Here is a 13,760-nt window from a genome sequence, read left to right as displayed (position 1 = left end):
TTACCCTCCCACCCTCCATCTTCACGCTCTGTCTCCCCTCGCCCTGCGGCCACGCTCCCTCCCTCCCTGCAAAACTGCCCGCTCCCCGGTGCCCGGGATTTATGTTCTCACACAGACTGCGGGCAAGAGGAAAAGGAACCGGCGCCCCTCCCACTCAGGGTGCTCCCCGATAGCCCCTCCGGGGTCTCTCCCTTCCTGCCGCTTTCCAGGATCGCCCCATACATGCCCGCTTCACTCACCTGCCCCCAGACCTGCAAAATAAAAGTTTTTTAAGGGTGTGCGAGGGCGCCTGGGTGGCTCAGTCGGTGAGGCGTCTGCCTCCAGCTCAGGTCACGGTCCCAGGGTCCTGGGATCGAGTCCTGCATCGGGCTCCCTGCTCGGCTGAGAGTCTGTTTCTCCCTCTGTCTCTGCCTGACGCTCCCCCTGCTTGTGCGCGCTCTCTCTCTCCCTCTCCCTCTCTCTCTCTCCCAAATAAAATCTTTAAAAATAAAAAAAAATAAAAGGTGGGCGAGAAGGCAGCTGAGAACCCCCAAGAAGGCCTGCTGTCTAGACAGCCCCCACTCCAACACCCCCCCTCCCCAGTCACGCTCCTGCGGCCCTGCTCCCAGTGGCAGGGTGCGCTGACACCCTGAGGGAGGGAGATAAGCCGGCCTGGCCTCACTCCCACGGCCCACCCCCGCCATTGTCCTGGCCAGGAGAACACGGGCAGATTACACAACCTCTCTGTGCCTCCACTTCCCTATTTTATGGGACTGTTGTGGGGATTAGATGATGCACATAAAGCACTTAGTAGTCAAAATCATTTTTTTAAAGATGTATTTATTTGAGAGAGAGTGCGTGCTTGCACGAGCAGGGGGAGAGGTAGAGGAGGAGAGAGGGAGAATCCCAAGCAGACTCCACGCGCAGCGGAGCCCAACATGGCCCGCGATCATGACCTGAGCTGAAATCAAGAGTCAGACACCCAACTGACTGAGCCACCCAGGGATCCCTCAAAATCATTTTTTTAAAGATTTTATTTTTAAGTAATCTCCACACCCACTGTGGGGCTCAAACTCGCAACCCCGAGATCAAGAGTCGCACGCTTCCCCAACTGACTCCGCCAGCCAGGCGCCCCTGAGAATTATTTTTTCAGTGAAGTGACTGGGTGTTTCTGTCTTCTTGGTTCCTATGCCCTACTGGGCCTTGTGCCCTCACTTCCCTCTTTGGCCCCTCTCAAGGGCAAGGAGATGCTAGGATCCCTGATTTACAGAGGAGAGAAATGAGGCCCCTGGTGGATGACCCGTCCAGGTGACTCAAACAGGCCTCCTGACTCCGAATCCCATGCTTTCCCTGGGCATTGCCCTCGGGTCTCTGAAGCGAGAGTGAAGACGCCTCCAAGAATCAGACGCGCAGAATTGGGGGCAGCGCGGGGACCCCAGCCGCGATGTTTCTCTGTCCAGTCCGGAGCACGGGAGGGGAAGCTGGCCTCTGCAGCAGGCCCAGGGAGGGGCCCTTAGCTCCTTTAACAGGCTCCAGGGGCTGGCTGCCTGCTGACCCAGGAGGATAAAGATCAAAGATCCAAGCCGTCACCAGTGCTGATGAGCTGTCCCCAGGGTCTCTGATCCCTGGGGCTCCAGGGTCTGGGGATGTGGGCAGACAATGGGGTGGCCTGCAGCCCGAGCACTGGATTGAGCCTGGGAAGGGAAGGTCTAGAGCCAAGAAGCAGCAGCCTCTGCCCGGTGGCACCGCCCTTTGCCTCGGTTGGCAGCCGCCGGCCCCAGCCCAGTTCGGTCCAAACGCTGGTCTACGACAACCCTGGTCCCCGAGAGCCGAGGGCCAGCCAGGGAGGCCGCCTCTGGCCTCTCGCCTGCCGTCTTGCAGGGACCTCGCTGGAGAGGGGTGGGGAGGAGGCAGGAGGACGGAGGGACCGCTCCCTCCGGGAGGCGAGATCAGCCTTGCACCAAGACTGGGGGTTGGGGGAGGGTGCGCCAGGACCCTTTGTTCTCATGTGCCCTTAAGAATTCCTTGCCCCCCACATTCCTTGGTGCCGGGGTGGGGAACCAGGCTAATCTGGTGTTTCAAGATGTGTCTTCTTTGTGTGACTTGTGTCCTCTTGGCAACTGACAGGAAGGAGAGGGGAAGGGACCCGGGGCCTGTGGTGTTGCTCTGTCTCGGGAATATCACCGGTGAAGAGTTTGTGTTTACTGTCCCCTGGAGTGGTCTTCAGCGGTCAGGTCAGCTCCTCCCGCCCCGCCCGCGCCTTGAGAACAACCCGAGGCACTCGAGCTACTTACTTAATCCCCACTTGCCCTGCTACTGTCCCCATTTTGCAGATGAAGGAAAGGAAGGTCAAGGAAGTGAAGTGAATTGCTCAAGGTCAACACTGGTAGTGAGTCACCGAAGCAGGACCCAGCCCGAGTTTCTGACCCCGGCCTCTCGGGGTGACGCACAAACCCTGGGAAGGCCCCTGGGCAGAAGGCAGCGGGGCTCTGAGTGGCTGGAAAGAGGCCCCTGATTTCCCTAAGGGGCCCCTGTGGGGTCAGGACTCGAGAAGCCGGGGGCTCTCCTAGAACAGCCTCCAGGCCACACACGGGTATCCCCAGATAGCAGGTCCCTGCTCTCCAAGGACTCAACGAATTTGGGGTCAAACACGCCGACATAATGCACTGAAATGTAAGGCAGACGATGACTGATGACAGTAGTCGTTCATGTATTCAACTAACATTTCCGGAGCACATGCCCCATGCCACGCTCTGTCCTGGGGTTTCAAAGTCCAGTGAAGACGCTCCTTACGCCCCCAGGAGCTCAGGCTGCAGGTCGCGGGGCAATCAGGAGGCCCGCCCCACGCTCACGCCCCCCCCATGCCCCCCCACCCCCGTGCCAGGGCCTCTCTCTTCATCCCCAGCGCGCGGCAACCTTCCTGGTCCAGGGAGTTTTCAGTACTGACAGGCTGGCAGGCAGGGGCTCAGGTGTTCCCACTCCCCCCACACCCCTTCTGGAAAAAACCAGAGCCACGAGGCTCCCCCCAGCCTTGGGCAGTCCCCAGATGGACTAGTGCCCTTGCCTGCCAGGACCTGCAGGCCCCCCTGGAGCCTCTCTGCAGCCCGGTCTGGCCCCTGCAGACCTAGTTCTTGTCGGGCGAGAGCCCTATCTGATGCCCCCAGGACACGGGGGAGGGCAGCCCGCTGCGCAGCTGGCTTGGGCTGTGGCCCCAGTGGGTGAGTAGGAGAAAGAGGGGATGGCATCCAGGGCAGCAGCTCAGAAGGACTGGTGAGGGTGGCGTCAGCTTGGGAAGGGAGGGGAGGGAGGGGAGGGAGGGGATGAGGGGAGAGGAGGTCTGGTGGTTGGCAGCCTGAGCACAGGGCAGGGGGGCGGGCGGGGAGGGGAGGGGGGTCCTCTGGGGGGCCAGACGCAGGGGCAGACTCAGATGAAGTCTCAAGGAGTGGACGGGGGCTGCAGCAGGGGTAGGCAGGGGATACCCCCCCCCCCCCCGCTCCAGCCGCCTGCCCACGGTATTGATCTGCTAGATTACTCCATTTCACCCACATTGATCAGGTAATTGCTTTATCTTGGGTCTCATTTGAGCTCTGCATTCTCCGGGCTTTCCTTCCCTCTCCCTCCGGTTTCTTCTATCAGCCTGACACAGAGCTCCCTAACACACAGCATATATAGATACAAGTTTGGTTAGCCTGCCCTGGGTTGGTGTTTGGGGCGGATGGCGGAGGGGGACCAGCCCCTGAGCTCTCCGCCCTCAAGAAGCCCTCCCTGGCTCCAGAGAGCGGGAGTGTCTGCCCTCCTGGGCTCCGAGATCTAGGACGGAGCTGGGGAAATAGAATCTCTGGACCTCAGCTTCCACCGCCTCGTCTTACCACCCCACCCATCGGCCCCTGACTGGGACCTCGAGCCCCCCGCTCCCCAGCCAGGCCTTTGGGCCGTCCCTTCACTAGGGTCTTGAATCCTGCCTCCTCACCTCCTTCCCCCCCTTCGGACCTGCCCCCCCGTAGCCCCGTGTGCCCCCCTTCCTACCTCTCCCGCTCTCCCTGTCCTCGCCCCGGCCCAGTCCCCCACCCCCAGGGCCCAGGCAGGGAAGGGAGCTCACCCTCCCCAGGGGTCTGCAGCCCTGGGGAGAGATAGCCCCCCCAGGGAGCCCCCAATCTGAGAAGCAACAGCTCCCAGCTTCCTGAGCCCCCATCTGCAGGAAGACACAGACCCATCTGAGGACCAGACAGGCAGACCCACACAAAAGACAAAAAGACAAGGCCCAGAGGGGAGTAAGCAGTGAAGGGTCCTGGACCATCTTCCAGAACTCAGGTCACAAACCAGCTGAGCAGAAGGACAACTGATGCTGAGATTATAATTTGGAAACGGTACCACCGGACCCTGGGTCTGCAGTCTGTGGCCAAGGGGACCCATCCACCTGCAGCTACATCCTCCTTCCAGCCCACACTCGGGGTTCCCGGCACCCTGGCGTCCCTGCCAGATGACTGGAGTGGTGAGCAGTCTATGCCCCAGATGTGCCCTCCAGAGCAGGGGTGCAGGGAGCAGGTGCCTGTTCATTCTCTTCCACAAGCACCTGCCCATGTCAGGAGGGGACCAGGCTGCAAAGATGCTCAACATTGGAGCTCTGTCTTCAAAACTTCTCCTGAGAACTCGGTTTATAAAACAGACAAAAGCCTTGTGTGGCCTCTAAAGACAATGGAATCTCCGTGGTTATTGGCACAACCCCTCAAACACCCCCAAGGTGCCAAAGGGCCAATGTCAGGGCAATTTGAAAAGCACTGCATTGAGACAGAACAGCAGGGCACATCTTTGGGCAAAGACCAGGGCCCCTCAGCTGGCTGGAACCCGGTCCCGTCTGAGCTGAGACTTCTGCGGGAATGAGATTTGCTGGCAGCACGCTCACCTGTGCCCACCTGTGCAGCCCAGACGGCAGTGGGAGGGAGAGGGGGGATGGGGGCTGAGGGCGGGAGCGGCCAGGGGTCGGAAGGCGCCCTTGGGCCTCCGCCCCGGGGAGAGGGCCGCTAGCCCGGTCGGGAGCAGGGTAGTCAACGAGATTTCCTGAGACCCCGGGCCAGGCACGGAGGTGGGGACTGGGAATTCCATGGGAAAGCGATGGCTTGGATCCTCCCGCTGGAGTTAGAGACCCTAAGACGCTCTAAGCAGCCTCCCGCCCCCCGCTCCACCCATGCCCCCCACCCTGGGCCACCCAGGCCCCTCCCGGCCCCTGGAAGGGAAGCAGGGCATCCGCAGACGGGCTGCACACTCATCCCTACCCATAAGAGCAGGAGCAAGCAGGGGGGAGGTGTGCGGGGGTGGCAGCCCAGCCGGGGCCCGTCTGGGTGCGCTCTACCTGCCACCAGCCAGCAAGCCTCATCACCCTCTGCCCGCGGTCCACGGAGCCCGCCACAGCCCTTCTTCCGCTCTCTAGAGCCCGAGCTCCTGGGAAGGGCCCCGTTCTGTCCGTCGGCCTTCTTCTGCCTTTCCCAGTTCTTCTTCCACTCACAGCCTCGCCATTTCCAGCTCCTCTGTCCAGCCTCCACACCCCACCTCTCTCCCCTCCCTGCCGGGCACCTGTCGGGCCCTTTGCTCTGGCCTCCTTCTGTCCAGGCCTGGAAGAAGCAGGAACGACCGTCCTGGTGGGGGTGGGGGGGCTGTCTCCGTTCTGGGGCTGAAACTCCCACATCTGGGCAAAGCTCTCCGTCCCAGGCAAGGCGGGACGCTCGGGCCTCACGTCCAGCTCAAGGGCCGGGAGCGGGCAGGGTTTGGGTCCAAATACTAAGGGCTTGGACAGAAGCAACGTATGCCACGTGTACAAGGAGACCAAGCCGGGCGCACACACATGCGCACACGGATACAGAGGCACAGAGGCGCTCACAAGCCAGCTCCAAAACAAAGCAGAACCCACACGTCCAGAGCAGACACCCACAGAAACGCGGACAAAGCCAGGCTCCCACGCGCACGCTCCCAGAGGCAGGCGTGCGTGGACACGGAGCCCACCAACAACACACGCTGCGAACACAAAACCTGACGAACACCCACGCGTGAAACCGCACGGCCGACACACAGAGACACACAGACACATACCTGCTGACGGACACAGGCCCACACGGAGCCGCAGAGGAACCAGGAGCACAAAGACGCCTTCACCGGGGCCGGCGGGCGAACAGGTCAACACATTCCAGAGCTTTCCCTGTTCTGCCTTGGAAACATGCACGGGGTTTGGGAGGGGAGCCCAGCTCCCCCTGGCGCCCCCACCCCCCGGGGAGCGCGAGGTGGGCCTGGGCAGAAGCTCTCAGTGCCCCCCCCCCCCCGACCTAGGCCGCGGACCCCCGGCCCGAGCCCCACAGAACCGGTTACACTACCCCCTCCCCCTGCCCGCGCTGGTGACTCCTCCCAGGTTGGGGCCCCCGCCCTGCCCCGGTGCCAGGGCTGGGGACAGGTCTGGGGGCAGCCTCGCTGGAGAGGGGGTCCGGCGTGGGAAGCCCTGGCTCCGTCTCTGGGGGTGGCCGGCGGGGGTGGGGAGCGTGAGTGAAATGGGTTTATTACTGGGAGTCTGTTGCCTCGATTGGTATCGATCCCTCATGTCACCTTCCATTGCCACTAATGGGACATGAAGAGTCTCTACGGACACCACAGCCACGGGCTCCACGCCCGCACACGCCGCCTCCCCTCCCCCACCCTGGTCTGGAGGCTGCTTTCCAGGTGCCCCAGCCTGGCCCGCGCCCTGCTCCTCTTCCTGTCCTCCCTCAGCCTCGGCCTCCACTCCTATTCGGGGTGTCTCTATCCCCTGACCCTTCTATTCAGGGGTGTCTCCTGATACCCCTATTCAGGGGTGTCCTCTGGCCCCTGACCCCTCTCTTCAGGGGTGTCTCCTGATCCCCTATTCAGGGCTGTCCCTGTCCCCTGATCCCCCTATTCAGGGGTGTCCTCTGGCCCCTGACCCCTCTCTTCAGGGGTGTCCCCTGACCCCCCCTATTCAGGGGTGTCCCTGGCCCCTGACCCCTCTCTTCAGGGGTGTCTCCTGATCCCCTATTCAGGGCTGTCCCTGTCCCCTGACCCCTCTATTCAGGGGTGTCCCCGTCCCTGCCCCACTCCCCTGGCTGCCATGACCCGGGGCCGGATCCCGACAGAAAGGGAGGAGAGGGGCCTTTTCCTCTTCTTCCCGTTCCTCATGTCTGTGCCCCAGCCTGCACCCCGTGCAGCCCGTGAGCAGGCCTCCCTGGGCCTGAGCCCCCGTGTCTCCTGTCCTGCCCACTGTAAGTCAGGTAGCTGCAAAGGCCCAAGTGAGACCTAAGAGGATCCATGCCGGGTGATGAGGTCTTGATCCGAAGTCTCACACAGGGTCCGTAGGCTCATGCTGGTTACTCAAGTATGAAAAAGAGTCACTAACCGGAACAGGAAGCTTCTCCTTCAGACTCAAGGGGAGCATCATTTGGTTTCCCTGCGTCTGTGCCCCCAAGCCCTCGGGGCTGGAAGGGGAGCTGAGGCCCTCCCTCCGCCCTGGGAGACTCCCCTCCAGGTGGACCCCTAGAGACCGCCAGAGTGGGAAGGGCTGCCTTCTGCAGACTGCCACCAGACGGGGCTGGGGTCTCCACCGCACCTCATGGTGCCCCTTGTTGCGTCAGTGGGTCAGGAAAGCTTAGGGAGCCGGAGCAGGCCGCATAAAGTTAAGGGCGATGAAGCTGGGGGTTCGAAGGCAGCTCTGAACAGGGTCCCTGCTGGCAGCCAGGGGAGCGGGATTGGCTGGAGAGGCAGGCTGGGTGCGTTTGGGGCCGTCACTCAGCCATCACGGGGAGAGCAGTCCCGGCCTGGCATCCGCCCTCAGGTGCTCACAGCGCAAAGGAAAGGGCTGGATTTGGGAAGGGGAGCCCATCCCCAGAGGGCACTAGGCCATTCGCCTGTCCTGGGGAAGACACAGGAGGCCCCGTGTGCCACCCTAGAAGCCAGCGTCTGCGCCAAGCGCCCGGCTTCCTGCCCCCCCGGACGTGGGACGTGGACAGGGCCGGGGGCTACCGCTTTGATCGGCTTTACGGGAATATGGGAGGAAGTGGGCAGGGAAGTGTGAGGCGCAGCACAAGAGGAAAGGCGAAAACCCTCACTGGCTCAGAGGCAGCTGGTCTAGTTCCCGCAAGGACTCACAGTTCACGACACCGGGGACTTTCCTGGGAGCTAGGGTGCCAGCAGGAAGTGGGAAGGCACAGGAGCCTCCCTCCCTGGAGGCTACCCAGATACTGCCTCCCAGGGGAACCTGAGTGACTCCCCATGGAGTCCAGGCCCCAGACCGAGGCCCCAGGCCGCCCCCTGCAGAGTTGACACCTGGCAGATCCTTTGAACACGGGCAGGGCCTCCATGGAGAGAGGAGAGCTCTTCCTCCCTGCGTCCTCTGGGCCTTGGCCTCTACCGGCTCCTGACTCCAAAGGTCCTGAGCCCTTAATGAGAGTGCTGGAATGGGGTAAAGGTGCAGAAGGGTGGGACCACCTATGGAGTGAGGACAGGCCACCAGCACCTAAGGGAAATATGGGTCCTGGTGTCGGTTGCCAACCTCAGTCCCCGCGCGGCCGCTCTGCGGCTTCCTTGGAGGTCAAGCCTGCCTGGTCCTTGCCAATCCTACTCCCCGTCGGCCTGCATCCAACAACCTCCACACGCGTTCGGCGCCCCCCCAGGACCCTCTCCCTATGGCCCCCAGCGGCCTGTCTCTCCCATCAATCATCCTCTCCCTCTCTCACCTTTCCGTCATGTTAGCTTCGGTTGATTTAACCAGAAAACAACCCCCAGAATTGAATTCCATGGCCCTCCATCAGCTCAGGGCTGGAAGGGGCTGCGTAATGAGGGGGGGAGGGCAACCTGGCCTCCCAGAGCCAGGGAGGAAAACAAGAAAATCATATTGATTCCCCGATGACAGCGTCACCCTCCTCCTCCCCGCTGGACACTGGGGAGATGGGCTCCAGGCCCGACAGCCGTCCCCAGGACTTTAAAGACGGAGGCTCTGGTTTCCCCCTGAGAAGCCTCTCTTGAGGTCAGGTGCCTAAAGCATCCCCCTCCCAGTGTATCCTGGAATCCTACCCCTTCCCCTAGTCCTCCTATTTCCATAGCAGGTATCCAATGCCCCTGCAGTTACAACCTCTTGTCTGGTTTACTATGCCTGAGTTGGAAGTTCTTCTTGCTGTCTGGCTTTCAGTCGTATTAGTAGAGAAAAGAAAAATCATTTTCCAGAACTCCAGGAGGAAAGAGATATAGTAAGTGCTTACATAGTCTCAGAGAAAACACACGGGGTAAACCGTTAGGATCATCACATACTCGCGACTCAGGGAAAGCGTTCGATGAGAGGATTCAGTGGGCCCTGTGAGCAGTCCCGGGGCCTGGGACCCAGGGAGTCCGAGGCCCAGGTTTCAGAGGGGATGCTCTCCAGGCCTGGGCTCTATCTCCACAGAAAGTTCCCTGGGAGAAGGACTGATTATCTAGGGAAGGGTGGACAGGGGAAGGACTTCCTGCACTTCAGTGTCCCTTTTCCTCGAACTGAGGACAGGTGGCCTTCTGACCAGCGTCTCTGTTGGCCCCATGTTTTAGGAGCCCCCTCCCCAGAGGCAGGCTCTGGATGCTAAGGACCTACCGAGAGACATCCCCGCCGCCCCAGCCCTCCCCGAGCTGGAGGGGGCGCAGGCCATGGTGCCACTGGCCCCCGAAGGGTTAATGCTATTGTCTGAAAACCACATCGGCTCCCCTGGGAGCTTGGAGATCCCGCTCTCATTTTAAGTAACCCTAACTCGCATGTGATGAGCGAGGGCCGCTGGGCGAGGAGCGCATCAGAAGAAGCAGGGGCCGGAGCCGGGGCCAGCAGCTGCACCAAGGTAAGGGACTCTGGTGGCAGGTATGCGGCTGGGCTGGCCCGAGGGACGGCCCTGCTGGCCCCCGCCCCACCCCAGCTGAGGATCCAGCTGTGGAGCAAGCGGGAAGGGGGTGGAGGCGAGAGCCCAGGGACTCCTCCGTCAGTCTGTCGGGCATGGGACAGCCGCAGAGCCAGGTGCTGGGCAGTCAGGGCAGAAAGAAGTGGGGGCCTCACGAAAACAGCTGGTCTCCTCTCCCCAGGTGGGGCACTGGGGGGTCAGGCGTCAGCTTGCTGGGGCAGATGGGACTCCTGGCATTATCGGGGTCTGAGTCGAGCTGGGGCTGAGGGGAGAACCGGTTCAGGCATCCCTGCAGCCGCTCACCCAGAGCTCGCCGTACCGTCCTCGGGGCTGAGGGGGAAGGGCATTAGGTGAGGACTGACATCGGGAGTGGGCATCACAACCTGGGCATGGGGAGGAGCAGGGGGTGGGCAGAGGTCCCGAGGATGGGAGAGTTAAGGCTGTGCTCCCCTCTGAGCCAGGCTAGGCTGAACCGGATTGAAACCTCTGCCCCCCGTGCCTGCCCGTCTCCCTTCCTCAGACTCCTGGCATCCTTCCCAAGAACCAGGTCCAAGGACCCTGAAGTCTGAGAGCCCCTGTGCCCTAGGGCAGGTGTAGACTCCGTGAGGCTGGAGAGGCACAGTGATGCTCCCCTCCCCAACCCCTCCCAAAGCACAAGAGCCAAAGGACAAGTCGCCCCAGCTCCAAGCCCCTTTCTGGCCCTGCTCGGGGAGGGGGGGGGCAGTGGGGTGGGTGGGGAGAGGGGCTGCGCTCAGGCTCGGGGCTTAGGGGAAGTCAGGGTTCACTAGGATTGGGGTGAGGACAAGGATTCAGGTGGAGGCTGGAAGTGGACTGGGGTGGGGGGTGGGTGAGTCTGAAGGTGGCAGAAGCCCCCAGCGGATGAGGTCCTGAAACGCTGGCCACCGTCTGCTCAGACCCGGCGGCCAGCAACCCCGGCTTAGCCTTTGGCTGCGAGCTTTCACTTCCTCTGGCTCGCCTGGCTCCTCCGCCACCTCAGCGCCTGCTGGAGGGGATTTCTTGTCCCTGGGGGCGGGGGGGGGGGGGGGGGAAGGACCGGGGATGTCCAGGCAGGGGGATCCCTGGGGCACAGCTGCCTGCCGGGAATGAGATGGAAGGAACTGAGGCTGGGGTTGCCCCAGGAGGGGTCCGGTGCTGGAGGGCGCTGGGAGAGAGGCTGGCGGTGCGAGGGGGCTGCCGAGCCGGGGCCAGGGAGCTGGGGGCCTGCATTCAGTTTCCAGCTCCGAAGCATGGGTGAGACAGAGGGCGGGAGAGGACGGAAGACAGGCCGGAGGAGGGGATGGGGCAAGGGGCATGGCGCGGTCTTGAGAAATAAAGACAGAAAAGGAAGAGCCTCGAAACCGAGACAGAAAAGGATGGACCACAGAGACGCCGGAAAGGAAGACTCTAGAAGCCTGGTGGACGGGGACTGGAAAGGAGAGAGAAGAAATAGTCAGGGAGCAGGAAATGAGCTGAAGATGAAAAGGTCAAACCAAGTGAAACAGAGACCAGAAAGGGGATGGGGGGAGGGGAGGGTGTGGGGCTGGGAGCCTGCCTCATGACCCCCAGTGCCCTTCCCCCAACCCCTGGGCCCCAGGGCTGGGCCACCTTCCCCAAGACCTTCAGCTGCCCTTCTGACAGGTCTGGGGTAGGGCCTGGGGGTGTCTGGCTTTGCATTTCTGCTCCCCACAGTTGCACAAACCTTTTAAAGCCCACGGTCCCCAGGGACGCAGAGACCAGAGTTGGAGGGTCTGCAAGGGGCTGGGGCTGGGGTGGGGGGGGCAGCGACCTGAAACCCAAGGGCTCCTGGAGGGGGAAACAGAGGTGTGGGAGAAGCAGGGCTGCCTGGGGACCCTCCTGGGGAGCAGCAAGGAGGGGCGTCTCTCTGGGTAGGGGCGTGGGCAGGAAGGGCTGATGTTACGGGGAGAGGTGGGGGGCAGCTGGTGGACAAGCAAGAAGGGCTCCCTGGGTTTGGTGACCTGGCAGAAGGGACAAGATGCCCTGGGGGCTCGGGGAAGAAAGAACATCTATCCCTGCCCCTCCCCCAAACTCCCCAGGGGAAAAGGTGGTTGGCTTGCCCTCCCCAGACCCCAGGCCCCTCGCACTCCTACCTAAGCAGCTTTAGCTAATAGCATTAAGGGAGGTCTCAGGACTACCTACTCTCCACTTGGGACTGAGATCAAGGGGACAGACCAGAGGCTTCTAATCAGATTGGGGATTTGGTGGAGGGTGGGGGTGCGCAGTTTGCTCAGTGCTGACCAGCATAATCCCCACCCCCCACCTGGAGGCTGTCATCTCTGTGTTTCCACTGTACCCCTCTGGGCTGGTCTCCCCACTGTGACCCTTCCGTCCTGGCCTGTGTCCACCACCAGCTCTCGGTCACGGCCCCCAGCCCAGCAGGCACTCTTTCTCTCCGCTACTCTCCCGCTGAATCAGTGAGGGGCTCACTGAGAGGACCCGGCTGAGGCCAATCAACCAGACGGTGCAGTCGATCCGGGCCAGCCTCTTAGAAGGCCCAACAACAGAGTCATTTTTGATGCAAGTTTTGCTTTTCAGATAGGTAGGCAGCATTGGTCTTGAACTCCCAACTTTTTTTTCTTCTGAGTGTGTCCCTGTCTTTCTCATCCCCTCCCATCTGACTGAGGGTCCCCAGGCTTCACAGCTCAGCTGAGACCGGGGAGGCTCCCAGGGCCCGGGGCGCCACCGCCCACGCCGCTCTGCTCCTCGAGGTCAGCTTCTGCCCCATTGACTGACGACAGCTCAGAGCTCCGAGTCAGACAGCTCTGTTCCGGGCTAGCCGGCTCCGCCACCTGCCCTGGGATCTTAGGCAAGTCTCCTACTCTTCGGAGCCTCAATTTCCAACCCTTGTAAAGCGGGGATGTGGATGGCCACGTCAAGGGGTTATCGTGAAGATTCAGTGCAGTAGCATGGGGTGGGGGGTACGGTCAGGCACGGTGCCGGGCGGGATAGGGGCCCAATTCATACTGACTCAACGCTCAGAAAGAGAAGCTCTGCCTGAGACCTTTCCTTCAGCTCCAAGCCCTGGCGTAAGGCTTACTCTCTTGTTGCCAGCATTCTTATGCTGCTTTATTAAATCCTGACCTAAAACCTACATGTGTTGTAATGAGCACTCGCACGGTCCAAGGAGGCTGCTGGAACTCTCGGTAAGCAGGCCTCGGACGCACTGCTCCAGCTAGCCCTTCCAACGACACAAAGCGCTTCCAAGGGCCACGCTGGCCGTCCCAGACTGGGTTAGGACCCTTTGTGATGGACAGTTCTCCAGGCCGGCCCAGAGCTGTCGGGGCTGCGAGAGCCTGGCCCGGCCCCCCAAGCCCGGCACGCTGGGCTCACAACACTGGAGGGAGGAAGCGGGGGGCCTGGGGTGGAGGGGTGGGGGACAGAGTGGGGCGCCTCCCCGGCCGGAGCCTCACCACCACAGCAGGGGTTAGAGGGAAGGGAGAGCCTGTCTGAGGCTGGGTCAGCTCCTCGGGGCTCCCACACAAAAGGAGGGGCTTGAGGGGAGACGTCAGGAGAGACTCACCAGGAGTGAGGACGTCCACATCCAGGTGCCAAGCTCCTCAGAGACTTGGGGATCCGGGAGGGACTCCCACAAACACGGGGGAGGCGGGAAATGGGGAGGGGCAAGGAGGGCAGGCTTGACCTCTGCTATGGATGCCACTTTGGTTTTTGTATTTGGGGTTTTTTTCCCTGTGGGGGCCAGACAGGGGGTATTGGTAGCCTACCCGAGTGGCAGAATATTATAAATCCTGAATTAAGGTCTTGCTTTCCGCTCTTTCACTTAAGAGCTGTGTGGCCTTAGAGAAGTTCCTCGACCCCTCTGAGTTCCAGCTCCTCGTATACTTCTGGCGATGTTTCGGG

This window comes from Mirounga angustirostris, unplaced genomic scaffold (assembly GCF_029215605.1).
Source record: "Mirounga angustirostris isolate CCGP_5_RB_7025 unplaced genomic scaffold, mMirAng1.0.hap1 SCAF_6, whole genome shotgun sequence".
Taxonomy (NCBI): domain Eukaryota; kingdom Metazoa; phylum Chordata; class Mammalia; order Carnivora; family Phocidae; genus Mirounga; species Mirounga angustirostris.
The sequence above is the reverse complement of the archived record's forward strand: the minus strand, read 5'-3'. Positions refer to the sequence as shown.